The 24,188-nt window shown below is 36.6% G+C and overlaps 1 protein-coding gene across 29 annotated transcripts in view; it reads right to left on the bottom strand.

Annotated features, from left to right (window-relative positions):
* Window positions 1-24,188, bottom strand: part of kst (spectrin beta chain, non-erythrocytic 5 kst) — a 347,413-nt gene that overhangs the window by 132,128 nt on the left and 191,097 nt on the right. Inside the window, exon 1 of one of the 29 annotated variants that reach the window (XM_067099404.1) lies at window positions 14,140-14,185. The exons of the other annotated variants lie outside the window; for them this stretch is intronic. The gene's annotated coding sequence lies outside the window, so the exon portion shown is untranslated. Of the gene's footprint in view, window positions 1-14,139; window positions 14,186-24,188 lie in introns of those variants that run through there. 29 annotated transcript variants of the gene reach the window in all.

The following is a 24,188-nucleotide window of genomic DNA, read 5'->3' as shown; positions in this document are numbered from 1 at the left end:
CTACATTCCTTTACCTGAATTATTATTACTATTATTATTATTATTATTATTATTATTATTATTATTATGAGCTGTCAAATCTAGACATTTCTATATTCCTTCATATTATTATTATTATAATAATATTATTATTATTATTATTATTATTATTATTATTATTATTATTATTATCTGTCAAATCTAGACATTGCTACATTCCTTTACCTTTGTTGTTGTTATTATTATTATTATTATTATTATTATTATTATTATTATTATTATTATTATTATTATTATCATCATGAGCTGTCAAATCTAGACATTTCTACATTCCTTACCTTTATTATTATTATTATTACTATTATTATTATTATTATTATTATTATTATTATTATTATTATTATTATTATTATTATTCAGTAGATGAACCCCATTCATATGGAACAAGCCCACTGGGCCCACTGACTTGAAATTCAAGCTTCCACAGAATATGTGAGGAGGTAATTACTTTAAACGTCATCTGCCTACCAGCATGGTATAATTCATCTCTTGTGTGTTCTCAGCAGGTTTAACATATCCCTTGAAAGTATGACAACTATTTAGTAAAATAACACCACTTTACACCACTCCAGTGATAGATTCATTTAATGGGTAGGTTCTACAAGTTCACATCTAATTTTTATATAACATACCCGAGGCAGACTTTGGAACATTTTACCTGATAGAGAAAAATATACAGCAAAAAATATATACATATAACCCATGCATGCAAGTACATAATCCCAAATTTCACGCTTCCAACTCGAGAGAGAGAGAGAGAGAGAGAGAGAGAGAGAGAGAGAGAGAGAGAGACCGCCTTCTTTCTTGCTTTCTTCCACCGAGTGCCTTGACGTCCTTTTTTTCGTGAGACGCAACTGTGACGCATATAAATTCAGCCAGCAAGACGCAGGAAAGTAAAAGAGAGGACTGAGAATCACGAGGTATCTGTTTAACATCAACTGTGTCCCTACACCTTACACCCTCCCCGCATCGTCCTCAACCCCCCTCCCTCGAGCCTGGTACACAAACAAGCGACTGGATGTGTCAGCAAGCACCACATGCGCCAAAGCACTTGAAGGCGACGACGACACTTTGAAAACATTTGCACAAGACGGCTGAGTATATATCTACTCCTGCCTGCCAAGGTGACACTTTCTATGGTGATAATCCTAGGCAATAAAACGACCCATAAGAGTTCACAAACATATGATTTTTCTGATTACTTTCTCAAAGACGAATAACAGAACGACTACCAAGCTCACACTTAATATTCTTCTCCACACCGTCTGCCTCATCTTCCCACACTCCTCAACCAAGGACAACCTTTTTTTTTTTTTTCCTATTTTATTTTTAAATAAACATGATCAATCCGAATAATTCTGACAATACGACAGGCCGGGGGTTATATCATTATGAGGTTTAGATCCTAGTACATATATTTGGTTTGCACCTTGCCTTCGATCATACGTCTTTTATCTATTTGTGTTAAGAAAAGATGTATCTTAATTCTAACATAAATAGAAAGAAGTATACCTGAACGAACGCAGTAAATAAGGAGATGATTAATGAGTAATCTCGTGCGTGCTTTTGCCACCAAGGCAAAATATACCACCAGCCACCAGTCCTAATTCGAGTTCTGACTGAGTAAAGACACAAAGACCTAAGATAATTTCAGTAACACTTAAAAGACAACATAAAATAGTTACCTAGCACAGCTTTCTCCGTGGCCGATTTTTTAGTCACTACAGCAAATAATCAACTTCACAAATTTTACATCAGTTCAATAATCCAGTAGAGTAACAATTACAAATGATTACAGATTTTATAATCAAACCGAATTGAAAGAAAATATGAATATGGAGAATAATTTTTAATAATTAGATTTACTTTCTCACTGGAAATAATTAATTAATCTTTGCCCCCGTGACTAATATAAACAATAAGAATTTGTGAAACACAGTGCCCCAGTGGAGACAAATTCCCATTTTGACCTTTGACCCCCTGGTTTGACCTTGGCCTTCCTCCCAGCATCATTATGTAATATGAAATTTGGGCTACGAGAAGCCAATCACTAGACACTTTCACCCAACAGGCGCTTCTCAAGAAGTGAAAAGAGGAAATTGGAGAAGTGAAAAAGGGAGTTGGAGTGGCTGGAAAGCAAGATAAATAGATCTATATGATAAATGAGAGGAAGCACAAAGACCTAAAGGTGAAATTAAGAGAAAATCCCTCCACTGTTGCAGATGGAAGTAATGCTTATAGAGAGGTTGGACAGCAAGGAGGAAGAGAGGAAGCAGGAATGGAGGTAAAGTAAAAGTGGGTGCAGCAAGAGACCAGAAGGATGCTGTAAACACATTTTACAAATGTTTAAAGTGAGCCATGCGAGGTGCACTGTCGGCACTAACCCCCCAAAAAATGATTTCCAAATACCTATGTTATCCGACGTTTCCATAATAATAAAAATTAAGATTCAATTTAAAAAATAAAAATTAAATTTTCTTGCAGTCAAAGCTCGAGATGACCATCCAGTATAACCTATCATATCCTCTCGAGATAAGACCATCCAGTTAGCGATATCATATCCCTAAATACACATACACGTACAGACACACACACACACACACACACATACACAGGTCCTCGTCAGAAATTAATTTTAGGAGGTCTAAAATTAAAAAAAAAACAAAAGATAAGACCGTCAGAAAAATAAGCATCCGGATATTACATATTTTTGAGTGGTTCCAGACACAGCACAACACTTCAAGCAGATATTAACTTCGTTGCTTAAGCTTTATTCTGGGAGTCTCGAGTTGTGAAACCAAGGATAATAACGATGACATAACTAACGAATTATTTAACAACTGGGTCTACTGTAGTACTACAGTACGGAGAGGATAAGGTAACCACTGGCATTCTTAGCGGTATCTTTCTCGTTCAGAATAGCAAACATGTTTGCGCAATGCATTTCAGCTCTTTGCAAAACAGAGAAGCGGAGATGACTGATCGGTTCGGAATTTCATTCTCAACTAATCACGTTGCCACGCCGGTTTTAATGACCACAAACCAATCAATCAATCTCAACTAGTCTCAGGCATGGTGGTAGTACACCATATATCAACAGCAACCTCCCCCCATCTTCAAATGCTCATTCAAAACTGCAAGGATTCATATACGAATATCTTCACATCTGAGAGGAATACCACGCCAGAGCCTGACTCGCCTTGAAAATGGTAATTTTAAGACCAATAAATCGATAACCAAAATCGTCAGTAAATCCAATAAATCCTATTATGCCTATGGGTTATCAAATGTACTGAAACCCTTCAAGACTTGTTCATTTCTTCCAACTTTTCCTAGGACGATTCCAGTAATGCCTGTTACCAAAACCTAAGCTTTTTCTTTTTATTCTTGTTAAATTTTTGTTCGTAGAGACTGTGTAGTCAAGTATAAAATGGAGAAGACTGAGATGATTTAAAAGCCTGAAGGCAATCTTCTCTAACGACTGATTGAGAAGCCTGGTAGAATTATCTAAATGCTATTAATAACCATACCCCGGGAATCATTACGTATCCTTCACTTTATATTTCTTTATCCCATTTTAATCCAACTTTCGCTTCACTTTCATCACCATTAAAATAGAACCAAAAATCATGCCCTGTATTTTGGAAACGAAATCCTAATCCAAGTAGCTTTCCTGGTCTGAGCTCTTAAAATCAAGCGTTAGAACGACACGTTTCTACTTACCTGCATAATAGTTCCCCTTTAGCAGAATACATCGCTCTCTCTCTCTCTCTCTTATTCAGTACCCCGGCGTTCATAAAATATTTCCGCTCGAGTTTGTTACAGCGATAACTCTCTCTCTCTCTCTCTCTCTCTCTCTCTCTCTCTCTCTCTCTCTCTCTCTCTCTCTCTCAATTACGCAGCGGTATAATCATTCAAAGGAAAAATCGCTTTGGAATCTTGTCCATTTGCTCTAAAACTTTATAATACTTTACAAATAGTTATAAACACTTCACAAATCTTTATAAATCTCTGCAATACGTCAATTTGATCATCACAAGAAGAATAACGTTAAAAATCATAACACTTGATATTCATAGCTTCGGCCCTCCTGCTATATAAAAACCTCGTATTTTGCTCGTCGCCTGAATCCAATTGAACCAACAGAAGACAGAGAATGAATGAAGACAAATGCGCTCTTAAATTTCAGAATCTCAGTGGGAGGCGGAAGCGGCATCATCACTGCATGGATGAGAATGAATACAAGCTGGTTGAATGCACTCTGCAGTGTTGCCAGCACTTTTAATCTTCCTGCAGCAGTGTTGCCAATAGCGGTCTTGTTTCACGCGTTTGCCACTCCTTTCTAAAATGACGATATCTTAAATAGTAAAACAAAAAAAAAAAAATAGACAAAACTTAAAAAATAAGAATTAAGGTGCATGAAATATGCAGCAAACATGTCTCAAACACGTCTTCAACTTATCCCATACATGTAACAAACAAGTTAACAACAAGTAAACGACCGTGAGCTAGGAGCATACACCCAAAAAATAAATAAACAAATAAATAAATAAATAAATAAAGATTAAGAAGCAAACTATAAATATGAAAGAACGTCCACACTAAAGCAAAACATATCGGATACACATGTCGGCAACTTATTCCATACATGTCGCAAACAGGCTGAAAAGCCGATGACCTCAAGTGTAAAACGAACCTTTGACCAATGCTGGATAATCGTATGAAGTACCGGTTAGGTCTGACAATATGTCGTCAACTTGTATTCAACATGTTTGTGATGTGTTTGCGATAAGTCACCGGTGTGTTTGACATTTTTATGTAGTATAGAAGTAATCTTATTCTTATAATACTGATAAAACTCAGTTTATTATATAGGTACCTTAATTTTTATAGTTTGGTTTTAAGTCTCTTTAGGTTTGTGCTGCTATCTCGCGGTCGTTGACTTGTTTTCAACTTGTTTGTGATATGTATGGGATATGTTGCTGACCTCTGTATGACGTGTTTTGCTGTAATGCTGATGTACCCTATTTCTTTTTTTTCTTTTTTTTTTTTTGCTAGATAATTTAATACCTTTGTCTTGATGTCAATGCCAGGCAATCAAGCACAAACATCAAAGAAACGAAGCTTTATTGGCAGCATGCAACGGATGTCAAGCCATTCAGCACAGATAGAGAATACAATACAACCCTCATCATATATTACCTCCCGTGACGTGTATTATGAGTCACACCCTGTATAAAATCTTATGGTGGTAGCAGACTGCGGTTTTGGGGATCAATGCCTCACTTTCCAATAACCCGAGATGGGTCATTAGTGATTCATCAATCAAGGGGTACGCAGGCCAGCAGTTTTACCACCCCGCACCAATAATTACCAATAATTACCTCTTCAATTAATTAAGACCGCGGACCGTCCCAGACACGCAAAAACGCAACTTCATCAAAGGAGGTACAGAGTGGTAGAAGTCACCAGCATTCCTTGAACCAGTGGTTCCTAACCTTTTTCAATGTATGCACCCCTTTCAAATCAGCAGGCAGTTCTCGCCACCCCGTGAATTGCTGGAATAGAAAAAAAGCTAAAATACAAAGTTGATATGATGAATATCCTGTACTCGACTCTGTTGCAACGTTGCCACTTCATTAGGAAATTAGGTGTAGGTTTATCTATAGATCAGAGCACTGCTGTAATAATAATAATAATAATAATAATAATAATAATAATAATAATAATAATAATAATAAATTATTATTATTATTATTAATATTAATTATTCGTTTTATTTCTTTTTTTTTTGCAGAACAAAATAACACGCGTATATAAAAATGTATTTTGCTTTAATTATTCATAGGCATCCTCGCATCCCTTAGGAACCGGCTTCACGCTCCCTAGGGGTGCGAGCACCCCTGGTTAAGAACCACTGCCTTAAGCAGTCGTATCACTGTCCCCTCGAAGCGAATTCGAAAAAGCCCGTGCCCCCCCAAAAAACTCGAAATTTCTGATTGTCACAGCGGGCCATCAACAAAAATTCCTAGCCCCTCTAAACCAAAATATAATTGTAAGTTTATCTGTGTCCTCACAAACAGGAGAGTGGAACAGAGAGAGAGAGAGAGAGAGAGAGAGAGAGAGAGAGAGAGAGAGAGAGAGAGAGAGAGAGACTGGAGATATAAAAATCGCGAGGACCAATGGTGTTCACATAAACAACCGGAGATTATAATCTAATTTCTCGACGCCAGAAAAGGACTGGATGAGCTCCGGGTTGGATCCAGCAGGCGAAGTAATTAAACACGCAGAGGTATTCCACGAAACCAGGTTCGATATGCGTACATAAGCATCAAATTTTTACGGCCCATAATTTTATAAATCAGGCTTGTTTGTCGGGGCCCTGTAATCATAATTATTCATAATGATGGCGCGTTTATAAATTTGAAGAGCAAGTTTCTATTCAAGACAATGGCTATATACAGTATAAGGAACTAATAAATAGATATATAAATACATAAATAAATAAATAAATAAATAAATAAATAGCAGCAATAAATGAGATAAATAAATTAGACGATTATTAATATATACAAACCAGGCAAAAATAAGGTTTTTAGATGATATATATATATATGTGTATGTATATGTATGTATATATACATATGTGTATATATATATATATATATATATACACACATACACACGAGCATATATGCATTTGTGTGGGTGGATGCATGTGCGTAAACGCCCCTGGTTACTTGGTTGATAAAGGACTATCAATATCTAGGACTGCTGTGCAAAGGTATCAAATACATGTGCAATAAGCATTAAATGTCTATAGGAAAATAAAATACAGTTTTAGGACAATATCCCAAGACTTACAGCACAGTAAAAGCTGCCAAATTAAGTGTCCAAATTCCCATAAGAAAGATAAAACTAAAACGTCAACAACACTTCAACAGTATCTAACGTAGGAAACAATGACATTCAGAGAAACCAAAAAACAAAACCGAACTGCATAAACCCCTTGTAACCAGATGACGAGCAGCACAGAATCTGGCTGCCAACGAGCCAGGGAATAAATGCGATCCCGTTTAATAAACAGCATAACAAACAGTCCCTAATCTCCCGGGAATTCGATTCCCATGGGGATCAGAGGAGGGAAGCCGCTGAAGAAGGGGGATCCACTTGAGACTCAGACAGAAACACCATCGAGGGAGTTATGAAAATGAAACTGAAGGATACTAAGTTTACCGTGAAATAATCTGAGCTTCTGCAGTTCAATGAATAGTGGTTTAAGCCAAAAGTGAGAGACTTCCTTTGATTGATTTATGAAAATTCCACCACAGGAAGTTATGAAAATGAAACTGCAGGACACGAGTTTATTTTAAAATAATTTAAGCTTCTGCAGTTCAATGAATAGTGGTTTTAGCTAGAAGTGAGAGACATCATTTGACTGATTAATGAAAATTCCACCATCTGGGGAGTTAAGAAAATGAAACAACTAGAGACAAGTGATTCTAAAATAACTGCGATTCTAAAATAATTCAATTTTTCGCAGTTCAATAAGTTTTAGCCACGAGTGAGTGACAATATTTAATTGATTTATGAAAATTCCACCATCTGGGGAGTCATGAAACTGAAACCCCAGGAGACGAGTTATTCTAAGATGATGAAATTCTGCAGTTCAATAAATAGTGATTTTAGCCCACGGTAACATCATTTGACTGATTTACGAAAATTTCACCATAGGAAGTTATAATAAAGACTCCAAGAGACGAGTTATTATAAAATATTTTAATCTTTTGCAGTTCAATAAATCGCGGGTTTAGCCAAAAGTGAGTGACACAATTTTTTTGATCTGAATGATAAAAATTCAGCAATAAAGCCATTCAGTGCTTTGGATAGTGAAAGAAGGCAGTCGGAGCGGTTGGACAGCAACATTGAAGAAAGGAAGACAGATGGAGGTTAAGTAAATGGTTAAAAAGTGGGTGGAACTAGGGACTGAAGGGACACCACAAACAACCTTTAGTAATGCCTACAGTGCACCGCGTCGAGTGCAAGGGGGTAATAACCATTTCATACCACGAGGTAAAGCATGGAACTCACTCCACATAATGTAATAGATTTCCTTGAATATACATCATCACAGAGAGAAGCTACCAACCGCAGAAGCAGTATGAACCACGTACAACACAAACGCAATCTCTCCAACCCGCTTATCTGGTGATAAGACACGATAAAAATTGATAATAATCAAAACTCCGAATGCCAAACCAGTGCAGTACACAACGGCGACAACCTACATTTAATTACACGGCAATTTACATTCCACTCTCATAATGACGGGTAAAAAAAAAAAAATTAATAAAAAGAGTTATTTCCGGTGACGGGGAAAGCTTCAACGACCTGAGGTCTTCCTGTCTCCGTCTGCTGCTGATTTCCTTCTATTAATCACTGATGCTGGTGATTTTGAACCTCTTCGTCGCTTTATCAGAACGATCTAGCGATTTCCGACTGGTTCTGTCATCCGCAACAACAACGCACTTCAATTTTATCTATTTCTGTATCTCCATCGATTTTATCCGTTTCTGTGTCTCCATCCACATGGCATGTGCTGAGAAGTAATTCCAATCTTAATTGTCTCCTAGGAATTATAGCTAATAATGCTGTAATTGACTTCATTAACACGAAACACGTACGGTACAGGAAGAACCCAATAGGCTTTTTTTTTCGATAGTCGATCCTATATACAATGATTCACATACACCTGTTCATCCTGTATGTTTAAGAACACACAACAAGAACACAAAAATATATTAAACACACATACCTTGTATTTCTTCAGATTTCTGTCACACAAATTAGCCAATGAAATCCTTCTTTACTTCTGATATTATAAGTTCAATTTACTTCTGATATTATAAGTTCAAAAACCAGAATCAAGTGACGAGGGAAAGCGTCAACAAAATCCTTCTTGACTTCTGATATGTTAAATTCAAAAACCAGATGTAAGTGACGAAGGAAAGTATCAATAAAACCCTTCTTTACTTCTGATATTTTAAATGCAAAAACCAGATTTAAGCTACGAAAGAAAACGATACGACTGAGACTAGGAGTTCTTCCATTTTAATAATCCCATTATTCAGAGACGAATAAGGTGTTGTTCTACAATATTCAATATGACGGGCACCAAATCATACAGATTAAAGGAGGTTATATAAAGGCCTTTTATTGTTAATGTCAGTGGTTTGGGAGTAACAGCCGGGATATCGATTACATGAAGTTGTTCAACTTGCAATAAGATTCCCACAATAAATTTCTATAATAATCAGGCTTCGTTGCAGATGCGGTGTTAAAGGAGAGAGAGAGAGAGAGAGAGAGAGAGAGAGAGAGAGAGAGAGAGAGAGAGAGAGAGAGAGAGAGAATCAGACCGGCTGACAATAAAATGATCCGCTGTCCATTTAACATGCATTTGTTATACATAAACTCTTATTACCAATACTAAAGCAAAAAAAAAAAAAAAGCAAGAGAGAATAAAACCAATACCTTAATCTAATGCTAACATTTAACCGATGCGGAACCACATCCCCGAAAAATGTAAATGTTCAAATCTAGAGAATTTATTCATGCTACAAGTATTTCCACATGGGCAACTTAAAGTAAAGAAATTTCTGATGCACTGAGAATTGAACGATTGGCTGAGAAGCAACTCAGATATGAGTTTCCCCCAAAAAATCAACTGACCAAAAAAAAAAAAAATTTATTTTTTATTATATCTTATCATTAGGTCCTCGTTACATAGTGATGAATAAATTAATGAAATGACTGTTACTTCAAGAATAAAGCGAAAAGCTGTCTTCGAGTTAACATACCACATTACACGTTGCGTCATTCTTTTAATAATAGACACGTCTTCCAATTCAAAATTACGGATAAAAACACATCACGATTTACAAAATTAATAATAAATACTTATTCTATATTCCCTTGAAAAATAACCGCGTGAAGGCATACCCCAAATGCAAAACCATGGCCATGGAGACCAGACAGCCTCAAATGACGATGGCTTGAAAAGATATGAGGGTTGGAACCTTACAAGAAGAACCTTTGAGAAGGGAGAAAGATACCGCTGAAGAGATCACAGTTAGCGATACGGTTTCTACGGAAAGAGAGGGGGCGGGGAAAAGGAAGGAGATGAGCGGTTGCGGGGGGGACAAGTGTATCCAATAACCAAAGAGGAACGGGGGAGAGAGAGAGAGAGTCTTATATCTTATGAATGGTTTCACCCCAGTGGGGTTAAGATTACATCTTCCAACTCCCCCAAGCTTCGGATGGTATCCATTTTTGACAGAGCAACGAATGCGCGTCTGTAGCTCTCCTCTCTTCAGTCTATGGCCCTCCTCCGTCCTAGTTGCGACCCACAAGAGCCAGCTAACAGCCAGGTACAGTTTCATAATTCACTGCTTCGGGCAGTATAGATCCACTGGATTTTAAGGAATGAGAGAGAGAGAGAGAGAGAGGGAGAGAGAGAGAGAGAGAGAGAGAGAGAGAGAGAGAGAGAGAGAGAGAGAACATGCACTGTAATTGTTATATCACTGACAGAAATTAAAAATATGGGAAACAAACTTGATAGTGGAGAGAGAGAGAGAGAGAGAGAGAGAGAGAGAGAGAGAGAGAGAGAGAGAGAGAGAGAACATTCACTGTAATTGTTATATCACTGACAGAAATTAAAAATACGGGAAACAAACTTGATAGTGGAGAGAGAGAGAGAGAGAGAGAGAGAGAGAGAGAGAGAGAGAGAGAGAGAGAGAGAGAGAGAGAGAAATGTTCAGTAGTTTGAAGAGTGCCTCCTGGCCATTCAGCTGAAAAGGTTAAACCCTACAACGATGGGGATTAGTGTCACTTACTTGGCGATCGAGAAGCTTTTTCTAAAAGTCTAGTTTGTCACTGGGACGTGCGAAAAGGTACAAAAATCCAGTCCTTTATTCTCTCTTCCGTATTTTCTTCCCCTTTCATTGGATACGGTACGCTAAGTAACCCATTTCAACAGGGATGCCATTCAGTCGCTTTAGTGGCACTGGCATGAGACGGCAGAACTCTCTCTCTCTCTCTCTCTCTCTCTCTCTCTCTCTCTCTCTCTCTCTCTCTCCACTATCAAGTTTATCTTCCCATATATATAGTTTCTGTTACTGATATAACAATTAAGGTGACTCTCTCTCTCTCTCTCTCTCTCTCTCTCTCTCTCTCTCTCTCTCTCTCTCTCTCTATCAAATTTGTCTCCCCATATATTTAGTTTCTGTTAGTGATATAACAATTAAATTTAATGTTCTCTCTCTCTCTCTCTCTCTCTCTCTCTCTCTCTCTCTCTCTCTCTCTCTCATATTCAAGGCCAAAAAATTTTGGATTTTCATTTTACTTACTGAATGACACGTGAAAGAAATGGTGTTTTCTTCAGAAGTGGAAGAAGCCACAAAAAAAAAAAAAAAAAAAAAATCCGCTTTAACAGAGTTTGTTCACCTCCCCACTCACGAAAGGACTGAGACCAATTACTTAAAAATTCCATTCATCCGTAATTATGACGGATGTCCAATTATTATTATTATTCAGAAGACGAACCCTATTAAATTGGAACAAGTCCACCAAAGGGGCCATTGCACTTGAAATCAAGTGAAGTTATGTGGGACAACAGCAGAGATAAAATAAAATTCATTATAATAGTCTCAAAATTTACAGAATAATTTCCAGTGATGGAAACGTCCTGGAAAATTAAATTAGGTAAAACTTAGTTTTCTTACCATCCTGTTCTTGCCGTTGCCGTATTATTATTATTATTATTATTATTATTATTATTATTATTATTCAAAAGATGAACCCTATTCATAAGGAACACGCCCACCACATGGGTCATTGACTTGAAATTCAAGCTGCCAAAGAATAAGATTATGGTGTTCACCTGAAAGATGTACCAGAAGGTAAAGGAAATGCAGAAAGAAGAGATACGTTATCAGAAAAAAAAATTAATAAATCAATAAATAAATAGATAACAATGTAACTAAATTATAAAATACAAGCAACAACCCTGATGTGTACGACTGTCTCAAATCTTTCCTTCTCTTGTCATAACAAACAAGGAGGCACATTGTTTGTAAACAATTCGGTCTTAATGAATGCTTTGATTTGCTAGCAATCCTTCTGCGCGTCAAATACTCCTCTAAACAATACTAGGAAGTTATGAAAGTTTCAAGTTTGTAAACATTTCACACTCGAGTGACCGCTTTGCTTTGATAACGAGGCGAGGCGCAGCTAAATCCAATTTAACCTTAGCAAGGAAATTAAAACTTAATAATAATAATAATAATAATAATAATAATAATAATAATAATAATAATAATAATAATAATAATAATAATAATGACAGCAACCAGACGACCATTTTGTTCAATGAAGTTTGTTTGAGAAAATGTCTTCTTCCGAATAATAATAATAATAATAATAATAATAATAATGATAATAATCGGGCACAACCTTAGTAACCATCACTGTGAGAGAGAGAGAGAGAGAGAGAGAGAGAGAGAGAGAGAGAGAGAGAGCTTGTCGATCCTGCTGAAAATACGATGACGAAAGGACCAAAATATCGGAAAGGTGGGGGGGGAGCAGAACCCCCCCCCCAGCATAAATAGCAGAAGGGTGACAAGAAGATCCTCCCGAAGAGAGGCGTACCGACCTTATTACCCTCTTTATATTTCCTCGCCCCTGACGTTCCTCAGATTCCGTCCATTCTTCCACAAACATACAAAACGCTCACGTTCACGAACGAGAGAGAGAGAGAGAGAGAGAGAGAGAGAAAGACAAAAATACCGACTTGGGCCGTCTCACCAAAGACATTCTCTCTCTTAAATTCAAGAGTCAGTCTCTCTCTCTCTCTCTCTCTCTCTCTCTCTCTCTCTCTCTCTCTCTCTCTCTCTCTCTCTCTCGGCACTCCCCAGCATCCACTTCTTCTGCTGCGACTGACGCATGATGAAAGAAATTCGGAGCGACAAGAGACAGAAGAAGGAAGGGGTAAATAAATAACGTGAGATGATCGCCTTGTCAAACACCATGACCCAGGAGTTTCCTCCGTTACTAGCTCAAAGATACTCTACGTATTTTAGCCAAAGGGGTTGTAAACAGCTACAGAAATTCTACTACAGGTCAGGGCTGATCTTTTATCTAAATAAACTTGAAAAAAAAACTTGAGAATTGAAAGTAATGAAGAAAATATATTATTTGTTCTCAAAATGTTTAGGGTAAAACTTTCATCAAGAGAGGCTAAATGACACGAGCAAGGAAATCAAAAGGAATTCATTACTTGTTATATTAAACAAGGTGACTAATACTCAACCTTCCAGGGAGTATTTCTGAATAATAATAAAAAAACACACAAGATATTCCGAAGAAATTAAGGAGAGAAAGTACACAGAAAGACCTCAGAACAGCGCATATAAGGCAACATTGCGAGAAAGGTCAACGAAGTTCAAATACAACAAGCAAAACTACTCTCGAGCACAAGACGAGGACACCTGAAATTGGGGAGACCCCAATTTCAGGTGTCCTCATGATTTAAATGTCTCTGATGGTATAATAAACTACTACTTTTAATGAAAAAATAATGACTGTCTCAAAAAGTTCTATCAGAAATACAAAGGAATTAAGTAATTTACTAAAAAGAATTAAGTGCAATCACAGATATGACCATGTGCTATCACGGAAGAAAAGATATGAAGTTTCCACAGTGCAGAATTCGGCAATATTTCGTGAGAGTAATATGACTCACATCGGGATCGGACTCAGGTCTTTCAATTGAAAGGCAAGGGCGCTGCCCACTAGGCCATACAAGTCTTTCAACTGAAAGACCTGGGTTCGATCCTGATGTGAGTCAGAAATTTATTTCTGTTCCACACGTGACTGTGCTGATATATATATATATATATATATATATATATATATATATATATATATATATATATATATATATATATATATATATATATATACACACACACACACAAACTCCACCAGACGCGGGCTTCTACTTAACATAATGAAACTGAAAATCCTGCATACACTGGTACTTACAAACCATTCTGATACTTCAATCGGTTTTAAAACAAGGAAACTCGACGATACCTGGAAAAGAAAGACCTGGAATTAGCACTTTTATCACCAACTGATATACAACCTTATGTATGTATGTATGTATGTATGTATGTATGTATGTATGTATTTATGTATACAAAGGAGAATGTGTGCGCGACAGATTCATAAAATGTGAATAATTATTTGATAAACATTTTATATTTTTTAACAAAATTAAAAAATTACTAGATAAACAGTTTATATTTTTTTAAATAAAAAAATTACCTGACAAACATTTAATATTTTTTAGCAAAATCAAAAATTACGGGATAAACATTTTATAATTTTTCAACAAAATCAAAAACTATTCGATAAACATTTTATATTTTTTAGCAAAATCAAATATTTTATAACTATTAAAAAAAATAAAATAATCACTGCCCCGATTACGACAGGGAGATACCCAACCAATTATCTCTATCAGATAATTTTCACTCAGAAAAACCAGGTCCATTCAGTCTTGCAATGTCAAAGCCCAGAGCAATGTAAAGCACAGATCATCCTGAATGAAAGTTTAAGTGGCTTCAGCCATTTCATGCATAATGTCCTGCAGGCATGAGTTTCTGTTACATGAAACATTCAGGTACGTCCAGGAAGGGAATTTAAACCTCTTGAGTTCCAGCAAGGTGGGACTGAGATGAATGACTTTCGATTTTTAGATTATTGCTAGAAGCCATGATATAAAAAAAAAAATTTCCCCACCGGGGACGCTGACTTGAAATTCAAACTTCCAAAGAATATCAAGGTGTTTAGTTGAAAGAAGTAACAGAAGGTAGGAGGAAATACAAAAAGAAGAGATCAATTATAAGGAAAGAAAAAATAAACTAACAATTTAATAGAGAAAAATGTACGTAAATTGCAAAATATCGATAAAATCTCCCCCAACAAAAAGTTTTTATACCATAAAATTAAATCTTTCAAGTTGCCTTCTAAAACTTCCCAAGGTAATGTCCTCTTCTTTATAAAATTAAAACTGAAAGACGAAATAAAACTAAACGATCTGAAATCCAGTTTCCAAATAGCCTGCCCTTCCCAGACTGCAATGGTGAATGAGGACGACTTGATGAAATTAAAACTGAAAGGCAAAATAAAACTAAAAAAAAAAGCCAAGTATAGGCAAGAGCATCTGGATGGGTTTATTTCATAGGAATCCGGTTGACCAAGTTCTCTCGACAGCTCTGTCAGATGAATTGGGTGAGTGAGAGGAGGAGGAGGAGGAGGAGAAGTCCTCTCGACAGCTGTGTCAGATGAACTGGGTAGGAGGAAGAGGAGGGAGGAGGAGGAGGAGGAGCTCTGTCAGATGAAGGAGGAGGAGGAGGAGGAGGAGGAGGAGGAGGAGGAGGAGGAGTTCTCTCGACAGCTCTGTCAGATGAATTGGAGTAGGAGGAAGAGGAGGAGGAGGAGGACTTCTCTCGTCAGCTCTGTCAGATGAATTGGAGGAGGAGGAGGAGGAGGAGGAGGAGGAGGAGGAGGAGGAGGAGGAGGAGGAGGAGAAGTTCTCTCGGCAGCTCTGTCAGATGAATTGGGTGAATGAGGAGGAGGGGAGGAGGAGGAGGAGGACTTCTCTCGGGAGGAGGAGGATGGAGGAGGAGGAGGAGGAATTCTCTCGACAGCTCTGTCAGATGAATCGGGTGAGTGGTAGGAGGAGGAGGAGGAGGAGGAGGAGGAGGAGACGACCCCGTCACGGCGTTTTACGGCCAGCATTAATCGCCGACAACGTTCATCAAAACGCAGCTGTAAAACTCAAGGGCTGGGAAACATTTACTGCTTATTTATCCCACGTCTAATACGAGATATCAGACTAAACAGCAACACTACGGGCTGCATAAAAGCCACTTTAATCACGAGGAACATCAACAACAGCGATTGCCCTCGGGACCTTCTCACCTATAAATCAGATTAAGATTTATTTACGTGGTCTTCAGACAGCCACCTCCAAATCAGTAATAGGACATTCACTAAAAGAATACTTTTTGGAACTTTATTATTATTATTTTTGAATTATTTTATTATTATTATTATTATTATTATTATTATTATTATTATTATTATTATTATTATTATTATTGAACAAGCCTACCACAGGGGCCACTGACTTGAAATTCAAGCTTCCAAAGAATACTGTGGTATTCATCTGAAAGAAGGTGACATGAAATACAAAAAGAGGACATCAGATATTGTAAAAAAAAAATAAATTAACAAATTAAAAGACGAATAAAAATGTAAAGTAAATGAATAATAACAGACAGTTCTGAACACCTCTGACCAACAAATGAAATAGAAATTAACACACACAAACCATACACTTTTACACGCAAGTGCCTTCCGCGACTCTCAATCTCCCACGACATAAGGAGAGAGAGAGAGAGAGAGAGAGAGAGAGAGAGAGAGAGAGAGAGAGAGAGAGAGAGAGAGAGAGAGAGAGAGTCAAAGTAAAAATACTCTGCTCTATCATAAAATGTTATTACATGCATTTCAGCGAAAGAGAGAGAGAGAGTAAAAACACTCTGCTCTATCAAAAAAGGTTATTACACACATTTCAGTGAGAGAGAGAGAGAGAGAGAGAGAGAGAGAGAGAGAGAGAGAGAGAGAGAGAGAGAGAGAGAATCCCCATGCCATCATAAATCACAGAGTTGCGTTGAATTATTCATAAATTCCTCAAGAAATGAAAAATGACATCCAATATTAACGACCCGCCCTTTGACTTCATAAACACCATAAAAAAATCAATTAAAACATCCAGAACTTGATATTGCGAAGATGGACGATCGACGCTCATATTCTAAAAAAAAAAAAAAAAAAAAAAAAAAAAAAACTGGAAAAGAAATAAAATTCGCTGTCTGGAGTCGGCAGCGATCGTGACTTTAATTAGCATTGTCTTGAACGATTTAGGCATCTGAGACTAACCTGCGTTTTTTCCGGATGGAATAATATAAACGTATTTATAAAACACAATTCCCTATTGATTGTAATATTTAAAATGCCTGAAAAGATTGTAATATTTAAAATGCTCGAAAGGATAATATGTAAAATGTTTGAAAAGATTGTAATATTTAAAATGGTTGAAAAGATTGTAATATTTCAAATTCTTGAAAAGATTGTAATATTTAAAATGCTCGAAAAGACTGTAATATTTAAAATCCTTGAAAAGATTGTAATATTTAAAATCCTTGAAAAGATTATATTTAAAATCCTTGAAAAGACTGTAATATTTAAAATGCCTGAAAAGATTGTAATATTTAAAATGCCTGAAAAGATTGTAATTTTTAAAATGACTGAAAAGATTGTAATATTTAAAATGCCTGAAAAGACTGTAATATTTAAAATGTCTGAAAAATTGTAATATTGAAAATGGCTAAAAAAAAAAACCATGTTTTTCTTTAACAATTCCACCCAACGAGACGCAAGTAAACAGACCTAATAGTTGAAGAAAAGTCTTCGAAAGAAATAAAAAAAAACCCCACAAAATGTCACGTCTCATAAAAGGCAGGAAAGCTCTCCTTAAGAAGAAAGAAGTCAAGGTAGGCAAGTCGGTACCTTTACCTACGGGTACACACTCAACTTATTCGAACTATGGTTTCAAAAAGGATTACAATTTCTTAAGCCCTTTTTGCGTCTTCATTTATTACACCCCCTTGAAATAAGCAGTGAAATTCAGCAAACGGAAATATTAGAAGCCTTACGTGCAATAAATTTCTCTTGCTATGGAATACGAGAAAATATAAAAATAAATAAATTACAAAAAATACACGACATGGACACCGAAGGCCACGAAAAATATACGCCAAATCGGTTCCAATATATTCACGCATGAATGCATACATACATATATATATATATATATATATATATATATATATATATATATATATATATATATATATAAACATATATATATATACAGAATATATGTATATATATACATACATACATACATGTGTATGTGTGTCCATATATACAAACAAAGTCTAAACCTCAAGGAGATAAGATTTCACTTCTCCTTAAGGAATCGGGATGAGAAACCCTCAACCTGGGGGGTTGAAGTTTAAGGTGTCACAACACCTGATTTCGAATTTCGTCACTCGAAAACAAGGACATATGAAGCGAAGCACAACAGAGGCACGAAAAGAAAAGGTGCGCGATCGCGCGTCGTGAGAGAGAGAGAGAGAGAGAGAGAGATTAATAACCAGCTGTATGTGTGTGTGTGTGTGTGTGTGTGTGTGAGAACCCTTTGCTTGGATGGTAAACACATGCAACTGTCAGGAAACCCATCCCCTAAACAGCACTGACAACTTCAAACTTCCCCAGCCGCCATTTTCCTCTTTCTGAACATGAGGTGAGCGTCACGAAACTTCAGGAACAACTTCACGGACATGACCTTCCAATAAGCACCGAACTATCTGGACCTGGTTCCCAACACGTCATAAAAAAGGGGTAGAATGAATGTCATTTGCAGGTTAATGGGGCAGCAGGATGATGCATAATGAATTAGAGAGAGAGAGAGAGAGAGAGACCTCAAAAGAGTCAGAGAGAGAGAGAGAGAGAGAGAGAGAGAGAGAGAGAGAGAGCAGTGCATCATGGGATCCTCCCTTTAGTTATTCACTTCAAAATGAAAGTCATTGGTAGGTTAACAGGGCAGCAGGAAGTATAATAAATTTAAATTTGAGAGAGAGAGAGAGAGAGAGAGAGAGAGAGAGAGAGAGAGAGAGAAATAGCACATCCTGGGACCTTCCCTACACTCATTCAATCATTTCGAAAGTAGAAATCTCAATCACTGTACAACAAAATGAATCTTATAACTGAAGTCTCCTTAAGTTCATATCAATACCCACCAATAAAAAAATTCATATATTTCAAAAGAAATTCACAAAGTTCATGGATCTAAACGAACGGCGATGTGATGCTGATGGTCACCTCTAAAGCCCCAACACAGGACACCATTCCAACATGATCTGGCACACCGAATCCAATTCCAAAGCGAGGGCTGATGTCATCAATTCTAAATGCCCAGTTCGGGTATTGTCCGGAATCATATCCAAGGGCCTGAAAACATAATAGTGCCCTACTCTGGGTGGAACCTCTCTCTCTCTCTCTCTCTCTCTCTCTCTCTCTCTCTCTCTCTTGAAACCCTTACAATAACATGCCCAACATGAGAGGGGCGAAATACCACCATGTGTGTTAGTAGAGAGAGAGAGAGAGAGAGAGAGAGAGAGAGAGAGAGAGAGAGAGAGAGAGAGAGAGAGAGAGAGAGTACATCATGGAATCTTTCTTAGAGTTTTATACTTCATAATGAATGTTCTTTGCAGGTTAATGAGGCAGCAAGAAACATAATAAGAGAGAGAGAGAGAGAGAGAGAGAGAGAGAGAGAGAGAGAGAGAGAGAGAGAGAGAGAGAGAGAGAGAGAGAGAGAGGACGGGCCGGCCGGCGCCAAATCAAAAACAAAAAATAAATAAATAAAAACCACACTGCCCTCCTCACCTGGATTACCTAACAGAAAAATACCGACCGCGGCAGCAAATAACTTAAAAAAAAACCCATTGTATACAGCAGCGCCTTACTTATCATCAAGGTGGAACTGAATTCTTGGTCACAGCAGACCAACACCGGGTTCTCTTTCGGCATTTTAAAAACAGCTAGAGACTTTATTTCTGGGGCGCAGTAGTGATACCTCGGGTATGGTCGAATATGCATGATGCGTGGAAATGTTGATGGGAGAAATATCAAAGGAAGCGAAAACTAAGGGAATTTCGACATTACTTTCACGTAAGAGCAGTCGTGACTGTGAGAGGTAATCCTGCTGATTATGATAGATAAATCCTACTGATTAGGACATAAATCCTACTGAATATGACAGATAAAATCCTACTATGTGATAAATCCTTCTGATTATGACAGATAAATCCTATTGATTGTGGGATAAATTCTACTGATTACGGCATACATCCTACTGATTATGACCCGATTGTGACAGATAAATCCTACTGATTGTGACAGATGAATCCTAATGATTTTGACAGACATATCCTCCTGATCATGGCAGATTAATGCTACTGGTTCTGACAGATAAATCCTACTGATTATGACAAATCCTACTGTTTATGACATAAATCCTAATGATCAAGAAAAATCCCACTGATTATGAGATTAATCCTAATGATTACGACAAACAAATCCTACTGATTATGAGACAAATCCTATTGATTACGATATAATATATCCTACTGATTATGAAATCAATCCAACTGGCTGAGAATAAAATCCTACTGACTATGAAAAAACCCTACTGACTATGACAGACAGCAATCCTACCTTCTCACTTTACAATAACAGACGTTTCTCATAACAATTGCAACACACCAAAACATAACAATACCCGGGACAGAAACAATGACAGGGGAAGGATAAAAAAAAAAAAACGAAAAAAGTATACACAGCACCCTTACAAGAAGGACCTTCCTTCTCTTGCATTGCACAATAAACTTGCACGTGTAACGACGCATGAAATGGAACGCAGAACTAATCCATCTTGTAAGAGGTTTGCTTGCTTGGATTGGTTACCGGTTAGATCATGTACCACTTACTGTAAACAGTAAGTTATACAGAACTGTGGCATTACAGTAATACATTTCAGTTTTTTTTTATAAGATTCGTATGCAACAAATTTCTTCATCACGTAACTCATAATATACACGTATTATATATATGTATATGTATGTATGTATGTATGTATGTAATATATATATATATATATATATATATATATATATATATATATATATATATATATATATATATATATATATATATATATATATATATATATATATAAGTGAATATAACGAAAATATGGAACGTGATGAATATATAAATAAAGACAAAATCATGAAGGAAAGGAAAACAATGGAGTACTGCAAGGCCTTTCGACTTCTTGTCCTTTAAGTATAGTAAGGGACAAGAAGTCGAAAGGCCTTGCAGTACTCCATTGTTTCACTTCCTTCGTGAATTTTTTTTTATATATATATATATATATATATATATATATATATATATATATATATATATATATATATATATATATAAATCAACCCTAAATTATTATAATTTTACAGTAACACGCTAGGCAACAAAATACAACAATTGCATAAATAGCACCAGTGCTTTATAACAGCCAGACATCTTACCCAAACATTAAGAACAAAAAAAAAAAAAAAAAAAAAAAAAAAAATTATCAAGAACCAAAACACATTTTCAACACGTTTTCAAGCGTTCAACCGCAAGAAAATACGATCGCACATTCCATTTGAAGCAATACACGGATGTCACAGGTCTCTGCAACTTCCGCAACTGTTAGGAAAGAGAAAATTCGAAACTCATTACAAAAATATGTGTTGCGCAGATCAGCGCTTGTGCTCTTCGCAAACAGACCTTCCTTTCTCTTCTCGGAGATGATGTTTACACGCAAAAGTGATGATGAAGGATTCTGCATTAGTCAATTCCTTTTGGCAAATACGACTCCAAACCGCTGACGCCATGTTTGTCTCGGGATAAGGTCCTGTTGTGCTTACGACGCGCAAGAGTGACTGGAGGGCTTCACGTGCACGGCTCCCTCTCAAAATATTTCCACTGGTTATTTACACGTTTTAATCTCTCGGTAAACACGATCGTATTTTCTGAGAAGGCAACCAGTACACGTTTCAAGCTCCCAGTCTTATTATTTCTGGATTTGAACAATAACAAGGGTCGGTTACTATCACGTACCATAACAATGTTTAATTTTTGTGAAAATAGTTTATGAAAATATCCACAACGTAAGCAACAGAACAATAGTCTGTAAAATATCGCATTCAGTGATTGCCTCACGATTGGCAACCAGACTGACTTCAGTGAGAAGGAGACAAATATCCTGCAAAGTAACAGACCAAAGTGTAAGACTTGAGTCATACCATCTGAATTGGAATTGGAATATAAAAAGTTTAGGCCAAAGGCCAAGCTCTGGGACCTATGAGGTCATTCAGGGCAGAAAGGGAAATTAAGAGTAAAAAGTCTTTAAAAGGTGTCACAGGAGGAAATACTCGCAGTTGCATTATGAAACAACTGTTAAGAAGGGGTGGAAAGTAAGATGGAAGAAAGAGTATATGAACGGAGGCTTAGTAAAGAGAATCAAAGGGGCGAAGGGGCGCTGCAAAGAACCTGAAGTTAATGCCAACAGTGCAGCAAATGAGGCGCACTGATGACACTACCCCCAACGGAGTTTAGTCATAACACAGGAAAAAAAATATGACACAAGCCTAAAGGTATCAAAAGCAATTCCTTCAATCTGAGAGATACTAACAAAAATTAAGGGCAAGGCAAGTCTTTAGGACACCCCTCCCCCCAACCTCTTATTCCAGAACTAAATTCATTAGCATACTCCCTCTTGATATAAGTTCTTCTTACGCAATATAACTGCGTGTGGGCTTTATCTAACAGAGTATATTTCAGTCCTCAAAATCCAGAGGAGTTAATGCAAACTCAGACGAAGTGGAATAAAACGAATAATCACGGTCGTCTAAAACAGATGTTTTCTAAAATCAGAAAAGTGTTGCAGATAGATTTTAGTTCCTGAGAGAGAGAGAGAGAGAGAGAGAGAGAGAGAGAGAGAGAGAGAGAGAGAGAGAGAGAGAGAGAGAGAGAGAGAGAGAGAGAGATTCAATCAAGTTACTATTACCAATGCTGCTAAAAAAATTCCTTCCCAAAACTCATTTCAAAACAAGGTCGAAAGAGGTTCTACGAGGAACAACATATATATAAAGTAAGCTGAGACACTCTTGGGGAGTTGGAACAATGGAACACGACGACCAGCATAAAAATATGTGTGTGTCATATCAAGATATCAAACGACGCCACATTACCACAAAACAAAACATCGCAATGACAGGTGGTCCATCACCATTCATAGCAAGCAGTGCTTCATACTTGTAATTATGCATGAGGTGTGTTTATATAATAAATAAATATATATACATATATTTTTTATTTATATGTATATATATATATATATCCATAGTAATATACTTGATTAGCAAAACTATATGTGTTTTTTAACACACAAAAAAGTTTATAGTTTTCATCCATCCGTTGCAAGCTTTGTATATATATTTATAAAATTCCATTTAGTTTTGCTGTTAAGTATATCATTGTGGAATCTTCTGTACATGAATGAGAAGTAAAATACAGCGTTTAAATAAACACACACATATATAAGGGAGCCCTTACAAACGCCACATTGTGGAAAATAAAGGCTATATTTCGGAGACCAAACTGTCTCTCTCCTCAGGCCAATATTTGCCTGAGGAGAGAGGCAATTTGGTCTCTGAAATATAGCTTTATATTTGATGGAATTCTGTTTTAACAGAAAATATTTCACAGTCATATATATGCATTATATATATATATATATATATATATATATATATATATATATATATATATATATATATATATATATATATATAATATATATATATATCTATTATATATATATATATATATATATATATATATATATATATTTATAGTATTTATTTAAATTCCATAATGTTGTGCAAGGAAAAATAAACTGATGTAACATGTGTATACAAGGAAGCTGAAATTAATACTGTAATCCACCCAAAGGCCAATATCATGACAGCCAATCCCACTTACACAGCCGACGACTGACTATTAAGTGTACTGGGTTGCACTGAAACAACACCCTGGTACGGGTATCTCATCAATTCGTCGTGGCTGTTTTAGATTAAGCCGGGTTTATATGCCAGCACGGGCCCTTGGCCCAAAGGCGGCCAGCTCTTTGGATTGGGTGATGAAACCAATGGAATAATAAGAAGAAGTAGATCGTGGGTAGCTGGAAGCCGTCGACCAAGAAATAAGAATGTCTTATATTTAAAAAGATTGAAAAGGAAATTAGTCGACCAAGATACTAAACTGTCTTAGATATAGCCGGAAAAAGG

The sequence above is a fragment of the Macrobrachium rosenbergii genome, chromosome 55 (assembly GCF_040412425.1).
Source record: "Macrobrachium rosenbergii isolate ZJJX-2024 chromosome 55, ASM4041242v1, whole genome shotgun sequence".
NCBI classification, from domain to species: domain Eukaryota; kingdom Metazoa; phylum Arthropoda; class Malacostraca; order Decapoda; family Palaemonidae; genus Macrobrachium; species Macrobrachium rosenbergii.
The sequence above is the reverse complement of the archived record's forward strand: the minus strand, read 5'-3'. Positions and strand labels throughout refer to the sequence as shown.